This window comes from Callithrix jacchus, chromosome 4, assembly GCF_049354715.1.
Source record: "Callithrix jacchus isolate 240 chromosome 4, calJac240_pri, whole genome shotgun sequence".
Classification (NCBI taxonomy): domain Eukaryota; kingdom Metazoa; phylum Chordata; class Mammalia; order Primates; family Cebidae; genus Callithrix; species Callithrix jacchus.
The window spans coordinates 149,731,118-149,757,161 of NC_133505.1; the positions used below are offsets into that span (position 1 = coordinate 149,731,118).

Consider the following 26,044-nt stretch of genomic DNA (forward strand, 5'->3'; position numbering starts at 1 on the left):
AAGTTGTAAATAAATGTTACACAAACTCTACATTGGTCGCTGATGTGAGAGAGCAAAGAGTAAGTCCTCAAAGGAGGGAGAAATGGCCATCTGTTCAAAGGATGTAACAGAAGTCAAAAAACACTTCTGGATAAAAACAGAGCTTCCTAAAAATATTTTTATGTCATTAGACATAAACTCTTTAAAAGTATTTCTACAATAGAAAAGTTGGTTCCATCAAAGTTAATTATTCTGTTCATTGTAAAGACACAATAGTTGGATCTTTCCATAGGCCCAACGAACATGTCCTCTACCATTCATTTCATCTCCAAAGATAAGAGTTACAACCCCATTTCGTATAACTGCTATATGAGCTAAAAAGAAAGTCACAAATGAAAAAATAATGTCCTTTCTATCATATTCTGCTACTTATTTGTCACTCAGTTATCCTGGTATCTCCAAAGTCCTGGCTTCCAAAAGTTCAGCACGCAGAGTTGGCCTTAGTCTACTCCTATGTCACATGTGAGTGGCTCACAGCTTCACTTTGAGCCCTACCCATGGTGTCCATTCTTGTACTATCCAAGTCACAGGTATGTATTAAAGACCTCCTCCCTGACAACCAAGACCCCATGACCCACACAAGGAGAGAGAACTCATTTGGAAATTCCCTAATTTGCAGGAAATCAATTCCTAAATACATCTTATGCTTCAAGAATTTAGAAACTGGCACATGTAATAGAAAAATAAACTTCTCTTAGGAAAATAAAAGGTATTAGGTACCTACCACCAACAAGAAAATAAAAAAAATTATACTCAGATTTACTAATCTGAATTTAAAAAGTATTAATCCAGCTGGGCATGGCGGCCTGTGCCTGCAATCTTAGCACTTTGGGAGGTGGAAGCAGGAGGATCACTTGAGCCCAGGAGTTCCAGACCAGCCTAAGTGACATAGTGAGACCCCATTTCTACAAAAAAAATTTAAAAATTAGCTGGGAATCAGAGCACATGCCTGTAGTCCCAGGTACTTGGGAGACTGTGGCAGGAGGATCACTTGAGCCTGGAAGATAGAAGCAATAGTGACCTATTATCACGCCACTGCAATCCACAGTGAGTTACAGAATAAGACCCTGTCTCAATATACATATGCAAATCCATCTCTTTTCTCCAATTAATTCATTCATTCACCCATTTGTTCAGCAAAAGTATATAGAGCTACAGTAAGGAAGCAGGTCATGAAAAAGGAAAGTCTGGGATTTGAATTAGGATGGCCTGAGCTTAAATGCAAACTCCAAAACATACTAGCAGTGTGACAGGATATTTAATTTCTCTGCCCTTCCATTGTTTTCATCTATAAAATAAGAAGACTAACAGCCTTGCCTCAAAAAAATAAAAAATTTAAAATATGAGGATATGCCAGGCGAAGTAGTAATCCCCGCACTTTGAGAGGTGGGCAGATAGCTTGGGGCCAGGAGTTTAAGACTAGCCTGGCCAATATGGCCAAATCTGTCTCTACCAAAAATACAGAAATTAGTCGGGTGTGGTAGCACACGCCTGTAATCGCAACTACTCAGGAGGCTGAGGCAGAAGAATCGCTTAAACCCAGGAGGCAGAGGCTACAGTGAGCCGAGATTGTGCCACTGCACTCCAGCCTGGGTGACGGAGCGAGACTCTGCCTCAAAGAAAAAAAAAAGATAAACAACACATACAAAGGGCCTAGAAAAGTGTCTGACATTCAGTTTTCTTAAATTATCATTATGAACTAAAAATTCCATCAGATTCTGAAGTTACAGTGATAAAATAAGGCTGCAATGCCCTATCCCTGATGAGGATTACAATCTAAGTGGGACCGTGTACTAATCTCAAACCAGTAGTTAATCCTAATCTGAAAGAACTAGGGAGAAAAAGGATTGTCAAACTTCTTTTGGAAATCTAGGACTTAATCCTCCTTTAGTCAGAAACTTCAGGGTCTAATTTAAATGCCTTTTCCACACTTCCAAAAAGTCAAAGCTTAAATAGTCATTCACACTAAATAGCAAATGACAGATCAAAGTACATGCCAGCAATTTCCTATTAATCACTTTTCAGTTCTTATCTTCCTTTAACTCTGCATGGCATATGGTTTTGATGCTCAAAGCCTCTTTGGGAAAACGCAACTTTGTTGGCTTCTAAGATGCAACCCTTTCTTCAATTCCCTGCTGTCCCTCTAGTCCACATCCTGAGGATCTGCCTCATCTTACATCTCTACCCCATTTTTCACAGTCTCCCACTTGTACTTTAAACTTTAGTCATACTAAGCCATTTAAAATGCTCCCAACTCCCAATGCATTCTCAGATCCTCACCAAGCTGCTCTCAGTGTCTAGTGATCCTTCCAAGGGCAGCTGAGGGAATGTTCCATTTCACTTCTTCTCCAAGGAGGGTTTGGGGCTCCCTCCAGGCCCTTCTTTTCACCCTCTGCATCCCCCTACTTTTGCCCTTATTCCAGTATCCTGATTCTTGAATTACAAGTCAGTTCCTTCACTTGACTGTGATGTCTTTGGAGATAGCAACAACAGCTCTCAATTCACATTTTAAAAATACAAATAAGCATATAAATAAACTTAAATTTTAAAATAGTAAGATCCAGTGTGGCCTGGACTGCATTTATTGAGTGCTTACACTACAGACCAGGTTCTCTCTGTATATTAGTATACTTAATCCTCACAAGGTCTATTTTAAGAGGTATCCCTGTTTCACAGGTGAGCAAACCAAGGCTAAGGAAAAAAAGTAACTTGCCCAAAGTCATACGACTAGAAAGTAGCTAAGACAGTACTCAAATCCACGCAGGCCAGCTCTGAAACCCAGTTCTGGTCCTACTCTATACTGACTGCCTCTTTTCCAGCCATAAGTCTGATTAAGCAGCAGAACTGGATCTCAATAAGAATTACGATATGTACATCCCTACAGAGCCTCAAAAACAGATTTTTTAAAAAGACTGTCTTGCCCCCTCCTATTATTTCACAGGTATGACATGAACATGTATTCACGTAAACAGATACTACTCTCCAGAAAACAAACATGTTTTAATATAAATCCTGCCCAATATCTAACAAACTGAGTATTATCAATAAGTCAGTAATTAGTAAATAACTATACCACTGATAATAGGGATAAATATTTCATAAATATTTCATAGTGAACAATAAGATAACCATGAACCAAAATATAACGGACAATATTTCAAAATATGATAGTTAATCCTACCTATTACATCTCCCATGATGTTAGCTACAGTCTCCTATGTTCCAACCAAGATGATATATTGAACACTTTGGAGATTTTCTTTTTCAAAACCATTCATATTTGATTCTAAATAATATTCCATCGGAAGTGATATATTGGATGAATCCCAAACACTCCCTCTGTTTTTCATTTAGTTGTACCTTACCAAGGCAGAGAAATGAGCCCCTTTGCTCAAAAATTAATTTCTAGGCAGTGATAGCAGAGCATTAAACCAAACTCAGGGCCCTTCTGAGCTTGGAGCTCTGTGCAAATGCCCACAAAGCCAGGCCTGTGGAACCCCTAGATTCTATGTCAGGCACAGTACCAGGCAGGAGGTACAGCAATGGCTTTCAATCCACAATCCTGATTTCCAGAAAGGCTCAAATGTAGCATCAAAGATCCTGTTAGGCAATGAATAGTCAAACATGGAATAGGTTTAAGAGCTCAAAGAATCTTTGGATCTCAAACCGCTATGTAGAGCCCTAGGGTTAAGTGCTAGTTAAAATGATTCAAATTCAAGTGGGCCTCTCTTTAGCTTTGCTAAATGTCTTCTTTCATAAATTAATAGGGCAATGAGCTTTTTAAAAAATGACTTTCATTAGATGTAAAAGGAGGATTGCAAATGATTAAAATAGTAAATAAAGCACCAGGATTGCAACATCATGCTTCTTTCAGTGATTTTTTTTTAATTTAATAAATGTTTATTGTGCATCTACGGTATGTTTACATTTCATTCAAAATCAAATAATATCTCATTTTTGCTAAAATTTAAATCTCTTAACAAAAAACAAAACTCTAAAATGATGACTGAAGACCACAAAATAGCATCTGAAATATGATAGATAGCAGTATCATCTTTATTTCTTTATTCAGCATCTGTGCTCTGAGCAACTGCTCCAGGTCAGGCACTGTTCTAGGCACTGGGCATTCAGAGAGGAAAAGACAAACTCTGCCTTTACTTATGTAGTTCATTGGAAAAGGCACAGAGTAGACAACCAATTCTTTTAAAAAAATACTATTTAAGATATTTCAAATTGTAATTCCAAGATACAATAGAGGATTGAATTTTCTAGGGTTTTCTTCCAAGAAACACAAACCTCACAGTTAAGAGGAAAAAGATATTCTCCTACCGACCCTAAACAGAACTATAGTTTTGGTCCCTGCAAAGGCACAAAATTCTTCCGTAATACAAAAGTGGAATCTATCCCCAAAAGTAGATACATTTGTAATTCACATCAAATCACATTTGTTTAGACTACAATTACAGACAAGGTACTGGGTTCGGATTAATGTTATAAAAATTCAGAATCTATGCAGTCCATAAGCACTCCTCACACTCCATTTTTTATAAAACAGTATGTTAATCTCCTGGAGATTATGAGATTGAACTAATATGTCTAATGATCCTGCTTAGCACATCCAACGTGATGCTGCATAAAAACTGGGGATGATTGTTCATACAAATCTGGAGTAATTGGTCCCTATAATACTACTACTAAATAAATACTTTCATAGTGCCTTTGCAGCCACATCCTTTGAGTTCACATAGTTGGGTCCCTGACTTCTGTCTATTTGCTCTCCATGTTTGAAATCTTATACAGAGTAAATAGAAGGCAGAGGACCCAACTATGTGGCCATAAAGGATGAATTTAACATGCACTTTAGAAGTTCTCCTTGTTATATCACACAGACCTTCCATATAATTTTATTGTGAAGGAAAGAAGGAAATGAGAATATTTTTAGAAAGTAATCTTGCATTAGCATAGAGCTTTTCCAGTGTTACAAAACTTTTTCACTCACAAAACTTTGTTTGCCCCCAAATTGTTGAACTATAAGAGTGTACTGCAATGGATTATACTCTCCTGACATAATACTAAAGAAGCCACAACCTCCCCTCTATTCTTAATTTCCAATTTTATTTTCTTCAGTGGGCCATCGAGGATATCTGTACCAACATTTTTGGACATTTCATAACCCATAGCTTTGCTACCATAACAACTTGAAATAAGCTCAGATGGGAAAAATAATTGTGTTATATTCTGTCAAGGAAAAAGGGAAATGCTATCCCAAAAAGACAATTTCAATATTGAAAGCTATTATTCCAGATGTACTCAAATAACCTTAAATTTCCTTATTTCATAATTCAGCTGAAAGCTTCCCAAGAAAAATGACATTGTACTATACGTCCATCTCATAATCCTGTGGGGACTTCTTTTAAAGGAGAATATTTAGGCAACACTACTAAAAGCATAGGTCAGCGGTTAGGTTCATGACTCTTTTTAACCTAAACACGTAAACATAGTGTACGTTCCAACTTGGAATGATTTTTGAGGTTTACTAGGAACTACTAAATAATATTTTCATTTAATAAGTCCTTTCTCTGTCAACTCTTTGATATAAGAAACCTTAGCAGACCTCCCAGTGAACTTTGGCATTTTGGCTGTGTGTCCAAAAGAACAATCTACCATTACAAAGCCTATTCATGAGTCAAACAGGGTCGTAATCACAATGACGACAGCTCAGCTGACACAACTCTTCTTTTTCATACCTGCAAGTATGGAAGACACGTAAGATTCAAGTTACTAAATTACAGATTATTAGTACAAAACATGGATTCTCACATATAATTCGAAAGATCGTGCAAGTTTAAACTTTTTAAAATTTAACAGCTTGGATTAACTTGCTTGTGTTCAACTTTTTATGTCTACCTCTAGCAAAATAATAATATTATAAAAACAGTAAAAGTCCATCTAATAATTTCAAGATAATAAATCCAGGGCTATGATACTGTCTTCAGATTCACAAGATCATCAGTATTCTTTTAAACAAAATTGATCACATTCCCTAAATAACAACAGCTAAAATCATGAACACTGAGAGCATTTTCTTGTAATGATTCTGGCTGGAAGTGTGTAAACGGCACGATGTTTGTGCTTTGCGCTAAACATTCGTATCTTTGTTTCCACAACAAAGTAAAAAGGTGGCAGTTAGAGGGAGAGTTAAACAAGAGGCTTCCTGAGAGGGCTTTGTGAAAACAAAGAGTGTATATTCTAACCCGGCAATGACAAATGGACCCAGGCCTCCTGAGGTCATCCCTCGTGGGCACCATAAAGCCCCACTTCGGGAGTCCCCGGGTGCTCCGGGCCCACCTGCCTGGGCGTCCTCTAGTGATGTGGTACCCCGAGGCCAACTGCCCCCTACCCCAGGGCTTTTCCGCACCGTGGAGACCCCCGACACGCCGGGGCACGCGGTCTCCCGCCCGGACCCGCTTCCGGCGCTAGGCCCGCGCCCCCGGGCGGCCCCGAAACTAGGTCTGGGCTGGCGCTGCAGCGGCAGCCAGGCGCGGCGAGCCCCACTTTCTCCTGGCAGGAAGGGGGGAGGCCGAGAGCATTTCCTGTTGTGCAGCTGAGCCCAGCGGAGACGTCACTGCATTCATGCTCCCTCGGGTGTCAGCGGACCCGGGGCCAAAGTTCAAGCCGCGTCCAGGGCAGGCAGCGCGCGGCGGGGTGGGGCGGGTGGCCAGGGCTCCCCTCTCCCGCGGGCGCTCCCGGCCCCTCCGTCCCCGGCGGGCCCGGCGCTGCTACCGGAGGCCAACCCTGGGGCTGTGCGGGGAGGAGCTGCTCTTCCTCCCGGAGGAAACCGAGCTCGCAAGCCCAGCGCTCCCAGCCGCAGACTGCGGGCTGCCCTCCTCTGCCGCCTAGATTTCCCACAGCGGAGGAAAGGCGTGCGTTCCAGGTGCTGAGAGGACGCACTGGCCGGGCGCACGTTTCTTAGCTTAATTTTGAACGCAATTTCCCTAAAGACGACCCTTTTTTCCACTAGGATTATTTCCAAGTCATCAAAAGTTAAAATCGCCTAAGTGTTGTTGCAGTTGTTTTCCCCTCGTTTTTCTATCTATCTCCATGTCAGAAGACAGGGAAAGGAACATTTCTGCACTGCAGAGCTCCAGTGAGGAGAAAGTAGGCAAGAAGGCCCCCTGAGACGTTTCTAAAAGCATATTCTATGTGTTTTCATTATGAAAACACCCACTGCACAAAATATAAACTCCTTTTATTTGTTAGGACCTTAAGTTTTCATATCTCAACTAATACTTTTAAAAATCAGAATCTCTAAAGAATCTGACAATCTTAACCATTTAGCAAACAAAATCTTTAGCCAGAGTATTTTAAAATTGAAATTGCCTATTCATGTTTCTTAAAGATTTTTAGTTTCCTTTCTTCTAAATTTCCAACCTTCCATTTAGTTTCTGCCATAAACCAGGTTATAACCATGCGTAAATTTAGAGAAGCTCTGGCTTATGGTTAATAATGATTAAAAATAAGGCCATAAGGTATTTTATAATCATTTTGAAATAAAAAACCTGAGAGAGTTTAATTTCAGCGTATGCAGTTTGAGATAGATCATCAACTACAAAACAAATTGTAGATTCTGTTCATCTTGTGGTAAACAAATGTTACAGATATTTTATTGTGTCAACATCTCCAACATTTGAACTAAGCAATGTTTCACATCAGGACATGAATTAAAATAACGCATTCTATGGACCTGGGGTGATCATGATGTGTCAATGTAGGTTCTTGGATTATAACAAACCTACCACTCTAGTGCAAGACAGACTTCCATAGTGGAGGAGGCTGTGTGTATGTGGCAACAGGAAGTGCATGGGAAATCTCTGTACCTTCCGCTGAATTTTGCTGTGAAGCGAAAAACCACCCTAAAAATATAAGTGCTATTTTTAAACATACGTTTAGGGTTTTATAGGTATCATGATACTTAAAATGTCCACTGCATTTTAACCTATGAATTCACAAGTAAATGAATCTTAAGAATTGGCACAGAAATCATCTCAACGTTTTCGTGAAGTTCATTCTCGGTTCTACTGCTTCTTGATAAACAAGTTTCATTTTTAGAAGGTTACTGAAATTTTTTTATATGATAAAGGTACACCAAAGACTTTACAATTTCATATGTTACCTGCCCTATCCAGTCATACACTATTTCAGGCAATATTAAAAGTAACTTAGGTTTCTCTACTTAGAGTGATGCAAAGCCCTTCAGTAATATTTTGTTGTCTTATTTCCTAAACATCTGAATAACACACACAGTGATACCTTAAATTTGCATGGTACATTAGAGTTTGCCATTTTCACATATATATATTTCTAACACCATTTTTTCAAGAAATAGGCTCAGGGAATTGAAATCTCCACTCAGTTCAGGACTAGCATAGCTACGGGAACCTCAGAGTGGCTCCTTTCAATTTGCTGAAAAGCAATCCCAAACTCTTCCCATTCTCAGACTCCTTATTCCTAACTGCAACCCACTTCTTTACTTCCCAGTGGCCAGTGCCCCTGAGTGTGAGTGCAGAGAGGGGCCTACAAAAAAATCTAATCACATCCAACTGCTTTATTTACTTGGCTTCCCAAACTGTATCAAAGGATTCTTGACTGTAAATGTGATTCCAGTGTATTCGATCCTAGGAAATACTGTAGTGGATGTCTGTTTCCTGAGTGATCCTACACCAGCTTTTCTTGGGTTTTTTTGGTGTCTTTTCCCTTCATACCAATCGTTCTTTTATCCATTAAGTCTCTGCAGCAATTCTTGTGTTTTTTATATAAACATACTTATACTTGTTCCTTGGAATCATCTGCCAGTGGTATACAATTAACACTCCCCAAGCTGCATGCGACTGCCCAGATACTGTCTATGCTCAAAGAAGATTTTATTCAAAATTCATGCTGCCTGATCTATACTTAATTGGAGCTGATGACACTTGGAAAGGACAAAGAGGGAAGACTAAAAAATGTTTTACTTTGTAATCCTAATTACAGACTAAATAAAATCAGTATTACCATAAATTTAGTATAGAAGGAGGATGTAAAGATCAGTATGACAACAGTAAGTTAGATTAACTTGTGAATAAATACGCAACTGAAAATATAAACCAGAACATAAAAAACAGCAGTTCTTCAGGTTCCTGGTGCTATTTTCAAAGGTACCTCTTTTACACCATGAAAGATAACAAATAACTGTGAGAATAAAAGGAAGTTTTGCGGGATAACGTATTTTACACTTTCTCTTTAGAAAACCATTAAAATGCTCCAATTTTGTTGCTTAAAGTACATCATGAAGGTGCACAATTCCAACCTAATAAGATATATTACTCACACAATAAAAAGGATTAAGACCTGAAGTTTCCCAAACTAATCCTTTTAAAACTCACTGTTTCATTCAGGATTGGTTTCATTTAAATATATAGTCAGAATATGAAAGAAACAGTAAGTTGTTACCAGAATGTTTGACTTTCCATACTTCTGAGATCCAAGTTTCTATCTCAAGAGTCTCCACATTTTTATAGTCTTTGATATGACCAGACTGTATCCAACAGGCTGACTTGTTTCACAAACTGGCCTCCACTCTAAAAATATTCAGAAGGGCATACTAAATGCTCCTTCTTCTCTAGCAAAATCCAAATTGAATATCCTTCTCAAATGAGCTTTCACCAATCATTTGTTATTTTTCCAGAAAACTGACTGCCACGAAATGTGATGACAAAATCAGGAGTCTCTTCTTTCTGAGATCTACATCCTATTTCCATTACACAGCAAGCAACTGTGTTGTTTCTCTAGAACCTGTACTTTCCCAAATCAGAGCCCAGCTCAAAATTCAGTAGCTAAAGTGAAAGGAAGGGAGCTCACTGAGTGAACATATTTATACAAGAATGAAGACAGAAGTGAACCACACACACATACACATTCTCATGAACACATAAGAATGAATGAACCTTTCATGAAAAACCTACCTACCTACTTGCTTCAGAATCTTTGGTTCTAACAGGACCCTTTTCTACTTTGATATCTCCAAGCTCAGTGGTTTTATTTTTCTTACAAACTACCCATAAAACTAAAACCTCTCTTTATAAGTGGCCTTCAGCACAGACTACTAGTGCCTCAATCCCTTCAAGGCTAGATAACTAAACAAAGTACAGACCCTGTAACTGAGACAGTCCCAAGACCTGCAGGTGGTTCCAGGATTATTCATTCACTCCTCTGGACAATAACAAGATGTATCATCACCTCGTACCTTTCAGGCTCTAGGTAAAAGTCAATAAAGTCTTTAGGTGGAAATATATTTACATAGTACTCTAGTGTTTAAGAGCATATCTCCTTGTTCAACCTCCATCTATATTAAGTACTTCAGAAGAGACCCTCAATAAAATCTAAATAATGGTAAGTACTAAGATGGCCTATAATCAAGCATGTTATTGAAACAGCAGTGTCCCCACATGAATTCAAGTAAAACAAAATTAATTAACTATATTTTTTATTACAACACAGTATTTTTCTATTCTCTCCTAGTCACTCACAAAGTCCTATGTACTTCTCCAGAGACTAAAAGTGCGACTAGAGCTAAATCTAAAATGTATTTATTTCCATAATGATTAAAAGGGAAGTTCCAAAATCAAAGTACACAAGCAGGAAATAATAACTTTTGTTTTGGCAACATATAATTATTAACTCTCAACTCTCTTTTAATATATCACTTGGGCATATAGGTCCACTTATTCTCTCAAATATGTGACCATTTAAATATTCCTTCTTTCCTTTTCATTATGTTGAGTAAGTCATCTGCACAGACAAATTAAGAGAGTTTTCTCATAGGCACTAAATACAGTCCAGATTTCAAGTAGGATTTTTTTTTTAATTGTTGTTAAGATGCAACAAAACTCTTTGCATACATACTGTTAGGCTCTATATAGACGACAGTCTTACAAGCAGTATAAATGTATGCAAGTACTTCCCAATATTCTACATCCCCATTTTTAATTAACAGAAAAATATAAATTGATGAAAAGGTTAATTTATACTAAAATGACAATCATTTGAGCTCAGTCTAGTATCAGTACTGCATGTCATTTATACTGCCAAAAAGTAGGAAATAGGAAAGGTATGTGTCACCGGCACAGGTGTGAATATAACAATACATCCATCAGCAAAACACTTGCTTTGCCTTTATGATTAAAGTCATCATCCTTCAGTTTGCTGGGTTTCTAGGACACCAGCAGTATATAAAAATAATATGCCAATTCAAAGCCAACATGTCTTACATGCAAACTGCATATACTCCCTGCTACTCATAAATGCAATTGAATTTTCTGCATAGAAATTTTCACATACTTATCTTTTATCTGTTTGTTTCATTTCATTAAATTGTGTATGTAGTTACAGAACTGTTTAACTCAGGGACCAAATTCTTCATGGGGGTAGCTTACATGCACCATTGTCTAGCGTTTTAAGCCCAAACCCCTTAAGCTGGAATGAGTCCTTAGACCGCATATCCCAATCTTCCTAACTTTCTCACCAACATTCACTTAATACACATTTTATGCTTCCCTCAAACGAGATGCTTCTCTGAAAATACCCTTGACACTTTCCCATATTTGTATGTGTGCCCAGATACAGCATTTCCTTTTGCTATGGAACCTCTCCTGAGTCCTCGGCCAGGGCTGACGTTGTGCCTTCCCAGTACTTCATACGTGCCTCTCTCATGGTACTTAACCTGCTTCTTTTAATTACTGCTTCCTTTACATCATTCTTTTCCTCAACATGGTAGATTATAAAAGTTCTGATGATGAGAATAGTGACTCTTCTTTCTATTTTATATCCTATTTACATTTATATTCTGTGTATATTTATACTCTACTTCATATTCCCATATATCTTGCACATACCAGCATCTCAAGAATTATATTTGTTAAAATCAATTTGCATTACATTATTATACATTCCAACTCTATTCTAATTATACTACATAAAAAGTCTCAGCAAGCATGGCTAGTCCTTTTCTGTAAAATGTTTCTAAGCCAGTTGGTAAGAGGCTGTCTTCTGGAAAGTAGATGGTAATATTTATTTTTCAGGAGTTATCAAAATTTTTCAGGAGTTTTCAATTCATTTTTCAGGAGTTATCAAAAAAAAATCAGTCTGGAGTAAATTTCAGACATGAATAAACTGATCCCGGGAAATTAATAAAATAAAAATGAAAACAACATCCTATGAGGTCTAGTTGAAGGAAATGGGATTATTTAGCCTGAAGAAAAGAATACTTAAGGTGAACAAGATTGCTATCTTTAAATAATTGTAGGATTGTCATGCAAGATAATGAGTAAATTTGTTCTAGATAGCTGGAGAGGGCTCAACTGCTGGTGACTAAAAGTATCCAAGAACAGAGTAGGCCTCCCTAAGAAATAAAAATGTGTTTAAGTAGAGACTGAATGCAAGCAGTCCTTGGTGATTTGTAAGTGATTTCTTGCTCAGTTAGAGAGTAAATGATGCCGCCAATAGTTTTATCTAATCCTGAAATTCTGTAAGAAACTTTACATTGCAAAGTGTCCTGCCACCTATTGACAAACCAAAACTGATACATCAGATCCTACACCTAAGAAAATTAATCAGCATATTTAAATTAGGCACTTTAAGAGATACCCCAAATAAGGCATCATTGCAGTACCACAGATTGTATCACAGTGAAAGGAAGAAGTAAAATTTCTCACAAAAAGCTCAGCTGGGACTGATGATACAGTCCGCTCAAAACCAAAAGCTGACCCATCAGGAAGAAAGCCCTGGGGAAAGGTTGCACTAAACAAGGAAGCCGTCACTTGCATGTTCCAAAAGAACCTCAGAATTTCATCTCTTCATGCCTGCCCCATTCACTACCTCATTTTTTTTTAGAAACACTTACATGTCAAATACAAATAAGAATAGTTGCTTGATGTATACAACTGATGGTATATACTGTAAAAATTTGAAATGAAATTTAAACCAAATCAATTTGGCTCAAAGGAAATTAAAAAATGTTAGATATACTGTTTGGCAATGTCTGATTTTACAACTATAAGAAGGGTTAGTATAACAATAGCAGGCTTCAAAACCCTGGCAATTTTGTGATCAATTTCAAAATATCTTCTGTTTGCTTCCTATTGCTCTCATCCTACATAGCCCACAAGAATACAGGAAAAGACGAGCTATCAGGATACTTTCTCCACAATATAAATTCCTGGGATTATTTGTGAAGATGTACAATTTTTCCAGATGGCTATTAATACCCATCATGACCATTTTCAGACATCATTAGATTTCACATTAGCAAACTCCCACCAAACATTACCATAAACCAACTGATGACTGAACAGACTTGGACGTTGTCCATCAGAAAATTTACTTTCCACACTCAGTGTCTGATTATTTGTTATACTCTATACTGTCAGGTTATTATTTTAAAAGGCCATTTAGAATATTCTCATCCACCTGACCCATTTTAAAAGTTACACTTGATTGAAGTTGGGCACCAAGTTTATCACGAATAGTACTGAGGTCATTTGAACAAGTAAACAGATTACAAATCCAAAAACAAATGTCTTTAGAACCCTTTTCTTTTCTTTGAATGTGGGTATAATGATCTGAATACTTCATGACACAAGTGCATTAGTGACCTGCACAAAATTTAAATCCATCAGGAGATATTATAACAAGCTATGGAACTGCTGACCATTATCTTTCTGAAAACAATTACACAGGCCTGTAATAAATTGCATCAATATCAGTCAATTATCTCAACAGCACTCTACTAACCCTTGTCACCAATGTATTACTGTGTGTTAGATTTTTTTCAACAAATGAATTATTCTCAAAGCTTAAGTGTTGCTTCACACACTAAAAATAGCCACTCCAATTCTCTTGTGTTACCCTGCTCTATTCCCAGAAGGCAGAGCAGTGCTATAAACAATGCTTCATTTTTATAGATGAAGAAATAATGAAATATAACAGAGGTGCAGCCTCTTGGCCTGAATCATTTTGAAAATCAATGATAAGGCAAGCAATCAACTAGTGGGGTCAGAGTTTCGAGTTACCCATTCTGGTGTTCTCTAGAACCCCAGTGAAGGCTCTCATAAGCACAGCTTCACAAAAGCAGAAAAGATATCTGAAATCCTCATTTTACCCAAAAAGGCTACATCTCTAAATCTCTCCCAACATAAACTTTGACACATGACTACTGACAAGAAAATAAATTGAATGTTTACAACCGTGGATTTGTCCCTGGCTTAGAGAAAGTGAATTTACTAAAAATATAAGCATCAACAGAAGAAAAAAAGTTTGAGAAGTGTTCCATAAATAATTAGGAGCTGAACTTCTCATGACCTATCCATAAAGTGTTGGACCAGCCATTGAGACCATCCCAGAGGACACTGCTAAGTTGCAAAGACAGAGACTTTCACCACTTGCTTTGCATGAAAGGAAACTATTTCACCCCATCCTTTCCTCCTCCATTTGTCTCGGCCTACCTGGGCCAAGGGTGTGTAGTGGGAGAAAGGAAACCCTCTCTTTTACACCTAATTTATTCAAACACACACACCAAGAAAGAATGCTTCCTCAAACCCCACACTCATGAGCAACAGCCACCTTCACAGAGCATCCTTCTTAGAGCACCCTGAACAAAATATAGTTTAAAAAAAAAAAGAAAAGACTGTCCTAGATGGAAGAATCCCAGTTCAATTATAAACTTCTCTATCCAACTGTAGGGAGAAAAATGAGTCAAGAAGGCCCTATTTGGTCACTTGCTGCAAAAACAAATGGGAAGTTTAGAGCCTGGGGAGTCCTGGACTATTGGTTTAAGAGATGTTTGGGATTGCTGGATGGACACATGGAGGTACTTGTTTTCCAGTGAACATTAAAATCAAATGTGCCAAGAAGCACTTAAAAGTGCACAGACAAGCTGGGCACAGTGGCTCATGCCTGTAATCCTAGCACTTTGGGGAGCTGAGGCTGGTGGATGGCTTGAGACCAGGAGTTGAAGACCAGCCTGGGCAACATGGCAAAACCCTGCACACAAAGTACAAAAATTAGCTGAGCATGGTGGCAGGTGCCAGTAAACCCAGCTACTTGGGAGGCTGAAGTGGGAGGATCATTTGAGCCCAGGAGTTGGAGGTCGTAGTGAGCCCAGATTGCACCACTGCATTCCAGCAGGAACCACAGAGTGAGACCCTGTCTCAAAATAATAATAATAACAAAATAAAGGTGCACAGACTGATGAACTCTGGCTGATGGCACAAGGACCAGACAGGACTCGAGCTCCTGGAGAATCCTTCGTCTGGTTCTGATGGCCCCCCTCTTAAAATGTGGCAGGTGTTTCTCCATTTGGACAGTAAGCTTCTTGAGAATTATGACTTTAAACATTCACCAAATATCAACTGTATGCCCAGCACATGTCATACACTGTATCGAGCATATTTTTGTGAAAGTGAAACCATCCAAAGCCACTAGAAATTTTATATCAAAAATTATCAGTTAAAAGATGAATAATTCATTTAAACAAGATTAAAAATATAAATTCTGAATATAATTTGTGTAACTACTTCACATTAGCAAGCTTATAAATGCATTTAACAATAGAATGTGTCACAAAAATTAGCCTTGTATGGTGGTGTGAGCCTGCAGTCCCAGCTACTCAGGGGACTGAGGCAGGAGGATCATTTGAGCCCAGGAGGTCAAGGCGGTAGTGAACCGTAATCGTGCCACTGCACTCCAGCCTGGGTGACAGAGCAAGAAACTGTCTCAAGAAAAAAGAAAAAGATGTGTCATTTGAAAACTTTTTTTTTTTCTTGCTCTTAAAAAAAAAACAGCCAGCCCCTAATTCTACTAATTCTACAGGTATAAAGGGCCATAATGCTGAACCATAAAAGAGAACTTAAAAAAAGAGTGCTATAATATTTAGATGTCAAAAACTACCTTACTATGAAATATGTGTACATACATACACATATATATAAAATAAATGGGGTATTTCATTAGTGATTTAATAAGTCTTACAATGTTTCTTTAACTGTTATTTGGGTTAAGAGAGACCACTATAAAAGCAGAGATTCCTGTAAACACTGAAAAGTAAAACAGTGACTGACTTTGCCATAAAAAGTTTCTAAATTAGTCTACTAGAATGCAAACTCCATGAAGGCAGGGAATTTTTTTTCTACTACTTTTGTCTATTGCTGGATCTCCAGTGTCTAGAACAGCACCTTTCCCAGAGCAGGTGCTTAATAAATCTCTGTTGAATTAATAATTTTTTTTTAAATTAAAGTCAACAGTCCTGTGAAAACCCAAGTTTTGTCTCTTAAGTAGGCCCAAGGCCCCACAAGTAATCAATGGTCCTCTGGATCTTGCAATTTACAAAGAAGTTCAAGTTGGGTAATTCAGGCCCCAAAAGCTATTTTTAGAGCAAAAACTTCAGAATGATTTCCACATAGAACCAGAGAATTTAATTCACTTCATTGGTATAGCACTGACTGAGCTCAGTGAGAAATACCCCAGATTATCATTGATGTTTCCATTCGTTAACTGCTGAATGTCAAACCATGTCATTCTAACACGGTTTCTTAAACTTTTTCAGGCAAGAGTTTAATGGACCATTGAAATTTTACTGTCACAATTTGAATTGTCCTGTGTTTTTCTTAGGTCTAACCCTTGTTAATAATAACCCATAGATACCAGGTACTAAACGTTTACTATGTGCTCACTGAGATGGGTGCACATATTCTCATTAAAATTTCACAATGACCCTTGAACGGGTATTATCCTCATTTTGTACCTCAGGGAGGTTAAGTAACTTACTCAAATTCCCCCAGGTGGTGGTAGAGCTGGAATTTGCCCTATTCTGTCTGACTTCAAATCCTGGTTCTTAATCCTGTGGGCTACCTGTTTACCAATATCCTACTAATGGGAAACATTGTGCTAAGTGATAAATATAGTTCGAATTTTAAAATATTTAAAATAATTTTTATGTATAAACAATTGCTTATGCTTCATGAAAGGGTAAAAAGACCAAGCATTTTCAGAGTCAAAGAATCCTGAGTTCAAATCCTGCTTCACCAAAGCGGAATTTGACTATCAAAGCATCCTTGCAAAATCCTTTCTGAATGTAAGTTTCTTTAAGTGTACACATCAAGATAAAAAAAAACAGATCTTCTCAGGGTGGTTTTGAGGGCTACGGGATATAACATGGGGAGAAAGCCTGGGATGGAGGCTGGCACAGGTGAGTGCTCTTTAAGCCTAAATTGTCTTCCTTCTAACGGATTTGCTAAATTGGCACTGTGCTGATTTTTTTAAGCGTTTAGTTCATCCTTGTAATACCATAATTACAGAATATAATGACATTGTATTCTCTATGACTACAAAGTAGAATTTATAAACTGATAGAATATGAGTTGGAAGAAGCTTTAGGAGCCATCTGTTCCAATCTCTTCCATTTCCAAATGAGGTCCAAAGAGCTTCAATGACTTGTTTCCAAGTTTTCACAGAAAGTTAATTGCAAAGACAGGACTAGATCTTGCGTCCCTCCCACCCCCACTCCTGCTATACCCTCAGCTTTTGCTTCACATTACACAGGCATGGCAACACATGTAACTTGCTAACAATTAAGCAGTGTAAAACCTCAATTTAATTGCATCCAATTAACAAGCCAAATTAGCGTTTCATATGTACACTATTAAACTAGTTGTCTGGCTTCCAAAAGAAATAAAACACTGTTTCAAATAAATCTAGCATTTTAGTGAACAAAGCTACTTACAATTTAAATCACTTTTCCTATAATCTTCTTTATACGGAATTATACATTAATCTCTATTTTAAAAGAAATATTTTCTGCAACTATCAGGATGAGAATTCATGCTGTATTTAAGTAGCAAAATTTTATCTCTCACAAAACATGGTTCTCTATGATTTGTATATGTGTGTGTGCATACGTGCATACATGTACACATATGCACACTGACAGATCCCTAATCAAACAGAAATGAAGGTGTGTCTACATTTACCTACTGCCCTAGTTTCAAAAGTCCCACCCTTTTTCCTAGGCTTCTGAACTCAACAGAATATGCCACAATGCAAATAATAAGAGCTTCGATGATCTCCAGCTTGTTTTTACAGAGAAAATGAAACCATTAAATAAATCTTTGCCAAACAAAATGCTGCATTTCAAATACTCTGCAATATACTGTCTTTCCAGTATTGTCATGATTTTGATGTAGCTGGGTATTAATTAAAAAGGCAGTATTCTAATTAATCACGAAATGAATCATTGGTCCGTATACCTAAAAATATAAATACCTTGTAATTTTAAGGATAAACATGTCTGTAAGTTGGTGTTTGATGGTCAGCTTTCACTACTAATATTTATAAATGTATTCCAGAATTTAAAAAAAATGTTATACTAGGTTAAAATAAAATGCAATACTTTTAACGTTGTTCAAATTGACAGCCTGTCATACACATTTAGCCATGTTTAACTAAATATTTTAATCACTTTTGTCACTTATTTTCTAGGGTACTTTTAAAGACATCAATTAAGAGGATAAAATAATTCATATTATCATTCAATAGGGGCAACTTTCATTACTTCTCTTTAGGATATTTTGGCAATCTAACTGCCTCCTTGCCACCAAGATATTCATCTTATATGCCCTTATCAGCTTTCTGAAACACCCACTTTATAGCATCACTCCTCTGCTCAAAAACCTTCAGTGGTGTCCAGCTTTCTCTGCAGGTCTTCGAGGCACCACAAGATCTGGACCTATGTACCTTTCCAGGCTCCCAAATCCTCCTCTCCCTGGCACTATCCCTGTCCCCTCCCATTCCAGGTCACAGTATATGGAGCTCCTGCCTCCCTTCCTCACTTAACAAAATTCTGCTTAACATCCAAGGCCCTCAGTAAAAAAAAGAATTACCTCGTCCCATTAGAACCCTCTAATCTTTCCAGTAGGAAAAAATCCTGCTTCCATTTATACTCTACTCGCAATTGCAAGTGTTAATAAAGTTTACTAAAGCCATGTCTCTTCTAGATTATAAAATGTTTGAAGTTGGAAATCATCATCCTTTTATCTCTGTTACTCATTCTGACTCTCAGTCTGACTGCATAGCTCAAGGTTGGAACTACTGCATAAAATAGACTCTTTTTGTCACCTAAATTGAATTTCCTACATTACATAGATTATAAAACAGAAAAAAAAGTAATCAAATGATGCAGTGGACAAAATAAAGGAAAATGACTTTCACTAACGTGTTTCTACTCTTTTGCTTCATACTTACATGTCACACAGACCCCTAATCACATGGAAAGTAAGAAATCAGATCTAAATTTCTCCAAAGATCCTGATATTTGCAATCATGAGGAGAAATTATTGGGAGAATTTAATGTTTTGGTCCTTTGCTATTTGTTTGAAAACATACAGATCCAGCTCACATATGGCTTCAAAGATTAACTGGTTACTTCATATAGAGACCTTGTAAAGACTTCTGAATTGGTAGTTATTTATTAATTGAATCAACGACGCTGGCCATTTTTTGTTAACTGGAGTACCAAATAAGTATTTTTAGAACTTAAATTCTTTGTTATTAAAAAAAATCTGCAAATAATAATAGTTAATCTACACGTAAGTCCTTCAAACTGAAGTCATTACATATAGAGTCATTAAAGATTTCCAGGTGCTCCAAGACAACTGATGTGGCAGCACTGGGAAGAGACAGGTTTTACGCACAAGGTTCTTCCAACTTCAAGGCTCTGCCTTTCCATGGATCAGCCTGTAATATGGTGATTTGGAGGGTCACTATGTGTCCTCATTTGCCAAAAGCAGTCCTCACATGTGCCAGGTTAGATAATCAATCCTGTGGTCAACCTCCCTTCAAGGCCCCCACGTTACCTTTCTCTTGTTATCAGCTCCACTGGCTTGTTTTCAACTTCTAGAAAGGAGCTCCTTCTGTGGTTCGGATCATTATCATACCCTGGGTATCTAGCACAAGGTCTAATCTACAGGAAATACTTGTTGAACGACTGAAACAGTGAATTGCATTGACCAACAATAATAGGGCACCAGTCGTAGTACTCTGGATAAAGGATTAAGATTACACGTTGAGTGACAAGTCAAAAACATTGGCTCTCAGTGCCTCCTGAACTTACTTTCATCACCCTATGACCCGGAAGTGGCCAGTCAGACCCCCTCTGCTTTCTGCCCAGAATCACCCTCAGGCACGCAAACATCATATTCATCTCTACTTCTCTCCAAAGCTCTTTTTTAAATAGATCTAAACAATTAGACCTCCAATTTTAAGCTGGTTGGAAATCTAAAGTTACAGACACTTGTAGAATAGAGCACATGTCATAGATAATACCTCAAATGATTAGTAATGGGAGCATATATTAAGATAGCACAAATTCAGCCCAACTCTCAGGCAGTTCTGATTCTATTCTAAATGCAGTCATGAAGCTAGTTTAGGCCTGTGTCTATCTAATGTTGATATGCATGGTCCATCTCAGAGAAGCCAAAGATTGCACAGACCAAGAAAGCTATGTTATCTTCTTTCACACGATGATTTCGGAGTTGTGACACAATAATAAAGTGCTAAAATATTTTCCCAAATTAGTTTATGGCAGCTCATACCTACAAATACTGGTTTACAACCTCTTTTTCATAAGCATTGCCATAAATATCATACAGAAAGCAATGCTTTTGATTGTGACAAGACACCAGGAACAAAGAGAAAATATGATTTCTCATACAATTACTTTAAAATAAGCATGATTTTATTTTCATAAAGTTTTCCTATTTTCTTTTCACCTTCTGGGTTCATCGACAGCTTCAAACATTGGGAATCCTACAGGTTTTACAGTATAGATCTCACCTGAATATTCACCAAAGTTTAGCTCCATATTAATAAGGACTCTGCCTGAATGGTTCAAGCAAATCCATACACTCTGGATAGTGTGAAGTTCCTTATGAAACTTGAATTGCATTAAGTTGAGTTAGAACCTTCCTCTGCTCCTTGGTATAAAGTCATTTTAAAAGTTGTAACAGTTAAATACCAGGTTTTAGCCAAAATATGAATTCATGATGAATTCACATATGAACTGGAAGCACATCATGAAAATTTTCAAGTAGATATTTAAACTGTGAACCATTTCTCCACCTACAGAACTAATGTTATAGACAGAGTTCTACTGATGCCGATCACATACCACAATGTGAAAACAGTGTTTATTTTTAACGAATAGAAGATGATCAGCCTGTGTGATCCTCAGTCATACATCCAGTTCACTTTTCCCTTATGATAATAATTACCACATCAGTTATTGAATTACTTTACATCCTAATGGGTTATACTTTCACTCATGCCAACTAACATTTTTTATCACTCTGTAAAACTACCTTTCCTATGTGAATCTTTCAAATGGACTTCAGCTAATTACTGTTGATAATTTAAAAACTGAAACCCAACACAAATAGCATACTTGCTATAATTCAAAAACTGAAACCCAATTCCAGCGTAGAACACAGAGTTATTTGTTATTGCTGCTGTTAAAATGAGCCCTGCTTTAAAAAAAATGGCAAATTTTGGAATAAGATTTTTTCATTTTAAGTTAAATCAGCATAAAAGAGTTAACCTGATTTTCTAAATAGTGACAAAGTGCCAAAAGTTCAAGCAGACACATGCACCACTATACCACAAGGAAAGTCTCCATATATACAGTCCTCTGTTTTGTTTTCATGGTAACAAGAACATTCACAAACACATCCCATGCAAAGGAGCCTGATCAATCAAAAGATTCTGCTAGTTAAGCTTTCAGTGTTATCAAAGAGCACTATTTTCCTATGCGATGATATACACATAGTAAATTTTTCATATTCCATGTTTAATAGGAATATACAAATGTTTTATGTATTTCAGTGGTATTTTACCAAACACCTCTACAAGGATCTAACCAATTAAAAATCAGCTAGATCTTAAATTTGCAAGATCATTAATATACTACCATTCCCAAAATTGTCCCCAAATCAATCACATATCAATTTATTCTTAAATATCCTTGTATAAATATAAGCCATCTCTAATAGCCACATAGAATACAATCACTGTAACAGAAATACAGATGCCAATAAGCAAATTGTTTTATACCCGACCTAAGCTCCACACAAGAAATTGTCTCAGACAATGTGCAAAAAATTCATCACTGTAATGTAATATTTTTTCTGTATATAAGAAATATACTGTATGTTTCCAACCTAGTGGTCAAAAGGGATTATGACACTTGAAACACACTATTATCAAGTAAATGCTGGTAAATCCCTTTCAGCTCACAATGAAAATGTACAGTTGTCATCTGGTACCATGACTCCTTAGAGTTCCACAGGTAATTTCCTCTTAATAATGAAAATGATATCCACTTTACTCACAGAAAGGGCATTTCTGTTCTGATAAGCTATGTGGCCTATACCCCAAAATTCAAACCAATCTACTCATTCCACAATCTACTTTGTTAAAAATCTGCTTTTGGCACTCTTATAAGGTGAAAAAGCAATGAGGCATTTGCTACATATGTAGCAAACATATGTGATCTATATGTGTAAATATTTAAAATAACTTGGTTTGCTCAAGGACAAACATCACCAAATATTACTATATCACTGAAGGAAACGTTTCTAATAAAGTTAAATGGTCTTTTTCTAGGAGGACAGATCATTGCAAATTTAATTAAAATGGATCTTATTAATATTTCAAGTAATTTCTGGGCTTGATTATGCACTACAAAAGAAACAACTGTACTGAAGAGAAAAATCAATAGCCCTTGACTAGGGCTCTGGGTATGCTAGAAGAACACAGTTCTCTTGTGAATTATTGAGGTCTAGCCTCAAGGTTGGGGGCAAGTACCAATATTCATTTGGAGGCAAATTGAGTTAAAAATGGCAGAAAAGGAAGGAGAAAAATCAGTTCAAATTTTCCATTATAATAAAAGTACAGGAAACAGGCCTTTCTATATCATTTTAGGCCTAAATAACTGCAGAGAATAAGGGTTTTGCAGTATCAGTTGCACACACAGCTTCCTATGTGAATGCTAAGCCATTACAGGTGTCCTAAGGCCTCCAGTGAAACCTATTACCAACAGATTCCTCCGGTCTCCTCTAAGCCATCCCCAGGGCCCCCTATCCGCCCACACATTTTTGCTTCTCTCCTCCAAGCGTCTTGATTAAGAACCCACTCTCTTCTCTGCACTCCCTAGGTTAAAGTGCCCCGGTTCTTTTGGCGTAGCAGGTTACAAGCTTTCCCGTTAGGGAGACTAGTGCCTGCAGTCCTTTTTAGTTAGATGCTTTTAAGTCAGAGATGAGAGGAGCCACTTGAAGAAACCCTCCTTCCCTTCTTCCTTTCCCCCACTGGGAACCAGGTCCCTGAAGGACAACACCCAGGGACGCTTCCTGACCTTCTATCCCCTTACCCAATTTGGGCTTGGAGGGTTGGGGTCGCATTTTCTCGTGTCCTCTGCTGCACTGGATGTGTTATGTAAGAGAGGCAGAACGCGGGAGGCACATGCGTATAAAGCGCACCTATCTGTGATAACAGCTGGGGTAGCAGAGCTGATCTGGAGTCCACCCCCCACCAAATACGACAGACCCCACACAAGCACATCAGCACCCCCTCCCCCACCCTCGCATATACACGCGCGGGCGCGCGCACACACACACACACCCAGAGCAATGTTTTCCTGTCTCACCCCTACCAGTACCAGAGGCACAGAATGGAAAGGCGGGGGGTGAGGGTGAAAGGAGGTGAAAGAGGAGGAGGAGCGGCAGCAGCACATCTGCTTTGATAGCAGCCGGCAGAGCCGCCGCGGCACAGAGCCCCTCGTTAACCCCCTTCCTGTGGCTGCACCACGTCATGGAACATTCCCGGAACGGGCCAACGTTCCACCCACTTCAGGGAACAGACATAAAGGCGCAGACCCAGCTCCCCACAGTGCACAGCCCAATCACACATGTCCCTTCCCGATCCCCGGCCAGACGCACAGACAAACACGCATGCAAACCGCCCCCACCAGTCTCCACGCGCCCGGGTCCAGCCGGTAGCGGCCAGAGCCGCTCTGCGGCCGGTGCACCCGCAAGGCGAGGGCGCCTCCGCCTGAACCTTCCATCGAGACAGTCCCCTCCTTCCTCGCTTCCTTCCTTCGCTCCTTCCTTCCTTGCCAGGGAGGTAAAGGGAGTCACTGAAATGCCCGGAGCCAGCGTCTTCCCCGCCCTCGCTCGGCCGCAGGCCGGCGGCCCGGGCCTCGCGCCGCCCGCCCGCGCCGCGCGCCGCGGCCCCCTCCCCCGCTACCTGACAGCGGGCCGCCGGCGGCCGCCGCAGCCGCAGCGGTGGCCCGGCCGTGCGCGCCGGTGCACGTCGCTCATTAGTAAGCAGGCACATTCCTGCCTCCAGCGCTCCCGCGCGGCCCCCTCCCCCCAGGACATTACGCAAAGCAGCCTCCCCTCATCTGCATAGATCCGCGGCCAGGGTATTCCCCGCATTTCCCCACGCGCTCGACCCCCCTCCCGCGGTCTCCCCATCCCCGCCCCCTCCGACCCTCACCCTCCGGCCACCAGGAAGGGGCTGGGGGCGAGCACCCGGGAACCGGGGAAGGAGTTTGGCGGCGGCGATTCCAGTGTGAAGTGAAACAAGCTCCCAGCGCCGAAGGAGGCAGGAAAAACCCAGCGCCCAGGCCACTTACCCAGCCGAGGAGGGACCTAGATTCCCGCCGCTCCGCTCTCCCAGTGGCCGGTCCGCCCTCCGCGCACCCCGAGGCTGCACCCAGCACCCCACAGGCGAGACGTGGAGGAATACTGTGAACGAGCCGGGAGACCCTCCAAGTTGCTCCGGGCTCTGGGGAGCGTCAATGTCCAGGACACAACTTGGCAAAGACTTGTGCCACAGTCACCGAAGATGTTTGTGCGGAGACCCTCCTCCGGGGAGCGACGGCGCTCGGCTGCGCCCCGCTCTCCTCCTCTCCACCCCCTCACCTCCAGCCCGCCTCCCGCCGGCCGCCCGCCTCCGGGCCGCGAGCCCCTCGGGCGGCTGTCAGCTCCCGGCCACCGCCGGGTGACAGGGGCGGGAGGAGGGCGAGACGCGGCGGCCCGAGCCCTAGAGGGCGAGGGGGATCCTCGCAGCCGCGGCGGCCGCTCACCTGGAAAGTCACCGCTGAGGAGGAGGAGGAGGAGGACAGGGAGGTGGAGGGAGAGGAGGAGGGGGAGGAAACCCCCCTGGTGCCCTTGTTCTCGCTGCCGCGGCGGCCGCTCCTCGCCAAGGCTGAGCGTGTCTGGTGGGGGGTGTCTGGTAGCATTTCCTTAAGGACAGAGGGAGGGCGGGCGCGGAGGGAGGGAAGAAATCCCGACCGCCAGCCCAGGCTCCTCTTCCCTTTATTTATTTTTCTGACACTGTAAGGAGATGGGCCCGGGACAGGGGCCGCGGGGCTCAGGCGGGAGCCGCGAGGCCCGGGCCGCAGCTGTCTGCGTGCGGGAGCCGCAGCGGCCGCCTCCCCTCCCGGGCTGTGGACGCACCGGGTTATTCCTGGCAGCGCCTCCCCGAACAGAAGTTACTAGGAGGAGTGCGCGGCGAGGACGGACGGGGGGAGAGGCAGTGGGAGGGAGGGAGGAAGAGGGAGAGACTCAGCCAGCGACGTCATCGGATCCCCCAGCGTGTCCCAGGGAGGGAGGCTGAACCAGAAAAACCAGTCTGGAGCCAGCGAGCAAGGGAGGGATGCGCGGCGCGCGGGGCGACGGGGGAGGAAGGCGGTCGGGAGGGCAAGGCCTGGCCCCGCGGCTGCCGCTCCGGGCGGGGAGATCGCGGCCGCACACTCGCTCGGTCGGAGCGGGGAACTCCCCAGAGAGCCGGCCTCTACTTGTCATGCAAAAAAACTTGGGCTTCTCTGGGAGCCTGAGAATTTCCTTTAAGGATGTGGAAACCT

At 40.3% G+C, this 26,044-nt stretch overlaps 1 protein-coding gene across 9 annotated transcripts in view; it reads right to left on the reverse strand.

Moving 5' to 3' along the window:
- The window catches only part of HIVEP2 (HIVEP zinc finger 2), a 193,722-nt gene that overhangs the window by 166,830 nt on the left and 848 nt on the right, over window positions 1–26,044 (reverse strand). For 2 of the 9 annotated variants that reach the window (XM_035296886.3, XM_054254480.2), the window contains exon 1: window positions 25,265–25,686. The exons of 1 other annotated variant lie outside the window; for it this stretch is intronic. The gene's annotated coding sequence lies outside the window, so the exon portion shown is untranslated. Of the gene's footprint in view, window positions 1–23,545; window positions 23,702–24,142; window positions 24,515–24,811; window positions 25,687–26,044 lie in introns of those variants that run through there. 6 more of the 9 variants (XM_035296885.3, XM_078370200.1, XM_008995173.5 and 3 more) reach the window with 5 other exon arrangements.